The sequence below is a fragment of the Henckelia pumila genome, chromosome 3, assembly GCF_033568475.1.
Source record: "Henckelia pumila isolate YLH828 chromosome 3, ASM3356847v2, whole genome shotgun sequence".
NCBI lineage: Eukaryota > Viridiplantae > Streptophyta > Magnoliopsida > Lamiales > Gesneriaceae > Henckelia > Henckelia pumila.
Window position 1 is genome coordinate 22,151,861 of NC_133122.1, and position 6,232 is coordinate 22,158,092.

At 34.3% G+C, this 6,232-nt stretch overlaps 1 long non-coding RNA gene across 1 annotated transcript; it reads left to right on the forward strand.

Moving 5' to 3' along the window:
• The first annotated feature begins 5,420 nt into the window (after positions 1-5,420).
• LOC140886511 (uncharacterized) lies at positions 5,421-5,925 on the forward strand. The gene is made up of 3 exons (XR_012151575.1): positions 5,421-5,533; positions 5,636-5,700; positions 5,810-5,925. It is a non-coding gene; the product is annotated as an uncharacterized lncRNA (long non-coding RNA).
• Positions 5,926-6,232: the final 307 nt, after the last annotated feature.

A 6,232-nucleotide genomic window follows, 5' to 3' on the forward strand; every position in this document is an offset into this window, starting at 1 on the left:
TTTTATTATTTAAATATTATTAAACGGTAATATTTGTAAAAACTGTCCAAATTAAGTCCAACGGATTTTTTTTTTCAACTGCCAATTTTTTTTTTTATATAATTTAATTTTTATTAAATTTTAACTTTAATTAAATTAAAAAATTAAAAAAAGCTGTAACGGCTAGTTTGAATTCTCATCTATAAATACTCACCAATGTTGACACAAAAATTCATTCCAACTTTCTACACTTTTCAATTATCCTCTTCATTTTCTCCCTTCTCTTTGCTACAATATTATTTTCTATATGGAATGGATGAAAATATGAGGGCATTTCTTACAAATTGGTTGAATTCTACACAAAACCCGCAAGAAAATTCATCTTCCCAAAATCCTCAAATTCCACCAACTCATCAATATCCACATCCATTTCCAAATATGCAGTTTCCTCCACAAAACATTCAAAATTTCCAAGGATTTGTAAATTTTATGAATCATCCGAATTATGCCCCTCGAGGTGCACATCATCCGCTTCCAGCCGAATATTGGCAAAACATCAGTCAACCACATTTCACGACGTCGGTTGTTCAAGGCTATGGTACCCCACACACAACTGGTACGCATTTTTCATCTCTGATGCCAAATGAACTTGCAACTCCGAATTTTGTCTCGGAGACTCAACTTTCCGATTGTGAATCCCCAATCGAGGTGGTGAATTTAGAAAAAATGGTTCCTGATACTGAGGGTACGAGAAAGGGTTTGAATTTAGGAATGTCAATGAGACCCGCCTAAGCGGGTCCACAAGCGGGTCTCGGGTTTGGCCAAACCCGCCCCGCCAAAGTATTATATATATAAAAATTTAAAATATTCATGTATATATATAAATATAAAATATATATGTAATATTAATAATATATAATTATATAATTATACTAAATAATTAATATTTTATCCATAATTTGAATGTGTAATATTATTGGATTGAAATTAATTTATTTTATTATGATATGTTTAGTATAAAAATAAATCATTATAATGTTTTTTAGCTAATAAATATTAATTAATTACAAGTTAATAAACTTAAACTTGTGAGAATAATTTCTTTTTTGTCTTAAATATTATAAATTTATATTTGAAATTAAATTTAATGATATTTGTTAATTTGTAAACTTTTTATTTTTTTTATTTTAATAAATTTAAAATTATTTAATTTATGGCGGGTCCAACGGGTCTAACCCGGATTGGACCCGCCGGGTTCGTGGGGCGGGGCGGGTCCCAGGTTTAGCCAGACCCGCCTCGTTGCCATCCCTATTTGAATTGGACAAATGTTGAAGACGAGGTCATGACGAGAAGTTTTGTCACAATCAGCGATGATCCAATAATCGAAAAAAACCAGAAGGCTGATGTTTTTTGGGGACGTGTTGCCAGCTACTACAATGAGAATCGTCCTCCAGATTCCAACAGCAGAAAGTAAAATGTTATACGGTCACATTGGCACAACACAATCCAGAATAAGGTAAATCGATTCAACGCAAATTACAATAGTATTTACAGTATATCGCAGTGGTCACAGTGACGAAGATATGTTGAGGTTTGCGTACGAAAAATATCGCGACAAAAATAATGGTGTTGCATTCAATCTCGAGCATGTGTGGAGAATTTTCAAAGATCGTCCAATGTTTACTCCACAATCCGGTTATCACTTTGTGGCCACAAAGAAGATGAGGACCTCGGAGTTAGGAGCAACAACACATCCCCCAACCAAAATGTGAGTATAGACCTAGATGAAGAAGATACTCGTCCAATGGGTCAGAAGGCAGCAAAAAGAAAGGAAAAAGACAAATTAAAATCAACCATGGAGGATCTAACAGTAAGCTACGACAGTATTTTTGCAAAGTTCAATGAGTACACAAGCGTAAAGAAATCTGAAGTCGATTTGAAAGAAAAACAACTCGAAGTTGAAGAGATTAAGGCAAAAACTTCCTTGTCCAATATTGCTGAAGCTAAGAATCGTCGATTGAAGTTGAAGGAGTACGAGATATTGAACAAAAACACCTCGCATATGACTACGGAGCAACTTATCATACATGAATGTCTGTGCAATGATATTCAGGTCGAGGTGGAATATGTAAACTGTTTGCGCATTTCGATTGTATTTTCGATTGATTGTATTGTTTAATTATTGTATTTCGGAGTGATTTTATTGTTCAATAATTGTATTTCCAAGTGATTGTAATTTTTAGTTATTGTGGTTCCGAGTGATTGTAATTTTTAATCATTGTATTTTCGAGTGATTGTAATGTTTAATTATTTTATTTTTTGATTAATGTGATTTTAAATTTTTATCAACTTTTCAAACTAGCCGTTAAAAAATAGTCATTGTAAACTAGCCGTTATAAACTAGTCAGTGCAAAATAGTCGTTGCAAACTAGCCGTTGGAAACTAGCCATTGCAAACTAGCCGTTGCAAACTAGCCGTTGAATGAGAATAACTATATATAGCCACATTGTGCTACGATATTTGCATTCCACTAAGATACATTTTGCAAATACATATACAAGAACGTCTTTCCTCCAAACGTGTCTCATTCTACAGGCAGCTCTAGCTCAAGTTCCAGCTCGACAAGCGAAGATGAAGTACATGTTGAAATCTATGAACAAGATGATGATCCTGTACAAGAACTGATGTTAATGGTACTTCAACAACACCAACAAGTTATGGAAGCATATCAGAGGAGGGAAACACGCAGAAGAAGGAGGTTCATCCAAAGAAATCGTGCAGTCGGACATGAGAGGCTTGTCAATGATTATTTCTCTACAAACCCGGTGTATCACGATGAAATATTTTAAAAATGATTTCGAATGCGAAGAGAGCTATTCCTCCACATAGTGACTGCATTAGAGAATCATTCGGAGTTTTTTCAACAGAGGGAGGATGTTGTGCGAAGAAAAGGGTTGTCACCACTACAAAAATGAACCGCTGCGATTCGTCAACTGGCTTACGGAGTCTCCGCCGACCATCTTGACGAGTACCTACATATGGGTGAATCAACTGCCATCAGATATCTTTTCAAGTTCTGCGAAAATGTGGTTGAAATATTTGGTGATAGGTACTTAAGAAGACCAAATACTGATGATGTTCAACGTCTTCTTCAAATGCATAATGAGAGACACGGCTTTCCTGGCATGTTGGGTAGCCTTGATTGTATGCACTGGAAATGGAAAAATTTACAGTTGCTTGGAAAGGTCAATTTATAAGGGGACATGGGTCACCAACAATCGTGCTTGAGGCGGTCGCGTCTCATGACTTGTGGATATGACATGCCTTCTTTGGGGTCGCCGGTTCACGTAACGATATTAACTTGTTATATGAATCTCCCATCTTCAACAACGTCTTGCAAGGAAATGCGTCGGAGATTAATTTCACGGTGAACGACACTACATATACAAAAGGTTATTATCTAACAAATGGAATTTATTTCGAGTGGGCTACTTTCGTTAAGGCTTTTCCTTGCTCGGGGGATCCCAAGAGGAAGTTGTTTAAGGAAAGACAAGAGTCTGCAAAAAAAGATGTCGAGGGTGCATTTGGGGTGCTCCAATCTCGATGGGCAATTGTCAGAGGCCCAGATCGTTATTGGTGTAGAAAAAAAGTTGAAACAAATCATGTTAGCATGCATTATTTTGCATAACATGATTGTTGAGGATGAGAGAGGTCACGTGACAAATTGGTACAACGATAAAGGTGATGAACCCGCACAACCTATCCATGGCTCAAACCGAGGATTTCAGGATTATCTTCGGACAAATTCTGAGCTACGTGACATTGAAGTTCATCACCAACTTTGCGCCGACTTAGTGGAGCGCATCTAGGGGGAATTATAGCAACAATCCGTGAATTAATATTTCATATATTATTTTTAATTTCATCGTATTGTGGTTTTTTATTAATTTATTGCCGCATTTCAATTTCATAATTTCGTTGTATTTAATAAATATATTAAAATAATTTTATCTTTATTTTTTTAAATTAATAAAATTATAACTAGAAAATAATATTATTATTTAAACTATAAATATAAATTTAAATATTTTAAAATATATTTAAAATATATTTATTTAATATAAAATAATTTTATATTAGTTGAGTGGAATGTGGGACCCATAAATAAATAAATAATGAGTGTTATTGTTAAAAGGGTTGTGAGTGTTAAAGATATGTGTTATTAACAGTGGAGCCCACGAATTTTGATGATGTGGAGAGTGTTATTGTGTTGATAACACGTGAGCATTGTGGATGCTCTCAGAAACAAAACACGCAGCTCCTCTGCCATTTCCACCACCAAAAATTGCACTGGAAAAAGCTTCCACACCCACCATTCCTTCTCCAGCTTATATATATTAAAAAAATCCACGCACGCAGCCCCGCTACCATTTCCTCCACCAAAAATTACACTCGCGGGACCACCTATCGCTTCGGAACCGATCGAACTCATACTTCTCCTTACACTTATGTTACGGCATCTAGGTAATTCCAATTTACTATTACGGCTTTGTACTTTCTCACAACAACACTGGACAGGGAGGAGCCTCTTATATTTCATTTCATTTCAATTCCAATCCATCCAAATGTGAAGTATGCACAAGATTAGGTGGATGATAGAATAGGGAACACCTCCCCTTAATCCATTCAAAGAGGCAATTACTTTTGTTCTCATATTTCTTCTACATTCACTTAATACACAGACGCAAAGTGTGAATAGATGAAGTGTACAGATAAATTCATGAGTTTCAAATTTTTAATTATAATATCTTAATATTAATTTTAATCAATTAATATTTATATTAATATTTTAGTTTGATTAGAACTAAAATCCCACTGATCTGAAAGCGTGAATTAGGTAGTGTTTGAGAGAACTTTTAGGAAGCACTTCTCAGCGTTAATAAAATTTTGAAATTTTGTTAAATTTTGTTAAGAAAAAGCTGAGAAGTACTTCCTAGAAGCTCTCCCAAACACTGTCTTAGTGAGCCTTTTAATCAATTGCTATATAGATTGTGACTTTTGGATTATTAGATAGACGAACATAAATCGTACACAGGAAAATTTGAATGGTGAGGCTTTGATTTCACTGATTGGGCATTTGGGTTGTAACTTTTGGCAAACAATAATAATTGTTAGAATTAAAATCGAAGTGAAGTGTGGTACATGTATTTCGTTGGAGTAAGGAGTGTGTAGGTGATTGTGTTCTGCAGAGCGAGGTGGGTTGCGATTGGCATTCTTGGTCGCATTTATTCACATGGTTAATTTAGGTAAAACAAATTCTACTATAAAAATAACAATCCATATACTCAATTAAAGGCTAAGCTTCTTTAAATTTCACCATTGTACAATGTACATTTTAACATCAAATATTTTGATCCCTCAATCTTCGTCATAATTCCAAGATTAATCTTCATCTCTATTTTCATCTCAGGTGTTGAAGTTTTGTAAATCCAATTTTCTCATCAAATCACAAGTTCACCATGGGCCGAACAACTTAAATTTTCTCACCCAAATGGTAAGAATGTAACATTTTCCCGGGACACATTTACTCCTATACTTATTGTCGCTATTTTGATACGATATAATATTTTGATTTATTTTATTTTATCATCAACAGGTTGTTATTCGAGGGTAGAAGTTCTAAGACTATCGATAATATGCAACTAAATTCTACCTCTCAAGGTATATTTTGCATTGTAAGCTATTATGATCCTTACTTCAAACAAATATCAGTTGCCTCATGTTTCTTACTTGATGTTATCAACTGTATTAATATCAAAGGCATTCATAGGAAGTTCCTCAAAAGGCAAAGAACGGATTGAGGAAGCAACTGAGTCAAGAAAGAAAATAAAGGGAAGGGATTCCAACTCAATCAGGTTTCCAAAATTTCGTTTCATCATTGTGCTGTCACTGTCATGAGATGTTCTCTTTGTAAAGAAATAGGGCAGAAACATCTATGCTCTTTTTATTTTTCACTGTTGTTATTGTTATATGCTATAATAACATACAATTCATTTTTCTTCACTTATTCTATTAAAAAGGTATGAATTTCCTCCTACTTTATTATTGTCTCTATTGTGATATAATATAATATTCTGAAGTCATTTCATCCACAGGTTGTTATTTAACGGTAGTAATTCTATGGCCACCGATAATATGTCATCAAATTCTACTTCTAAATGTATATTTCTCCTTGTAAGCTATTATGAAACTC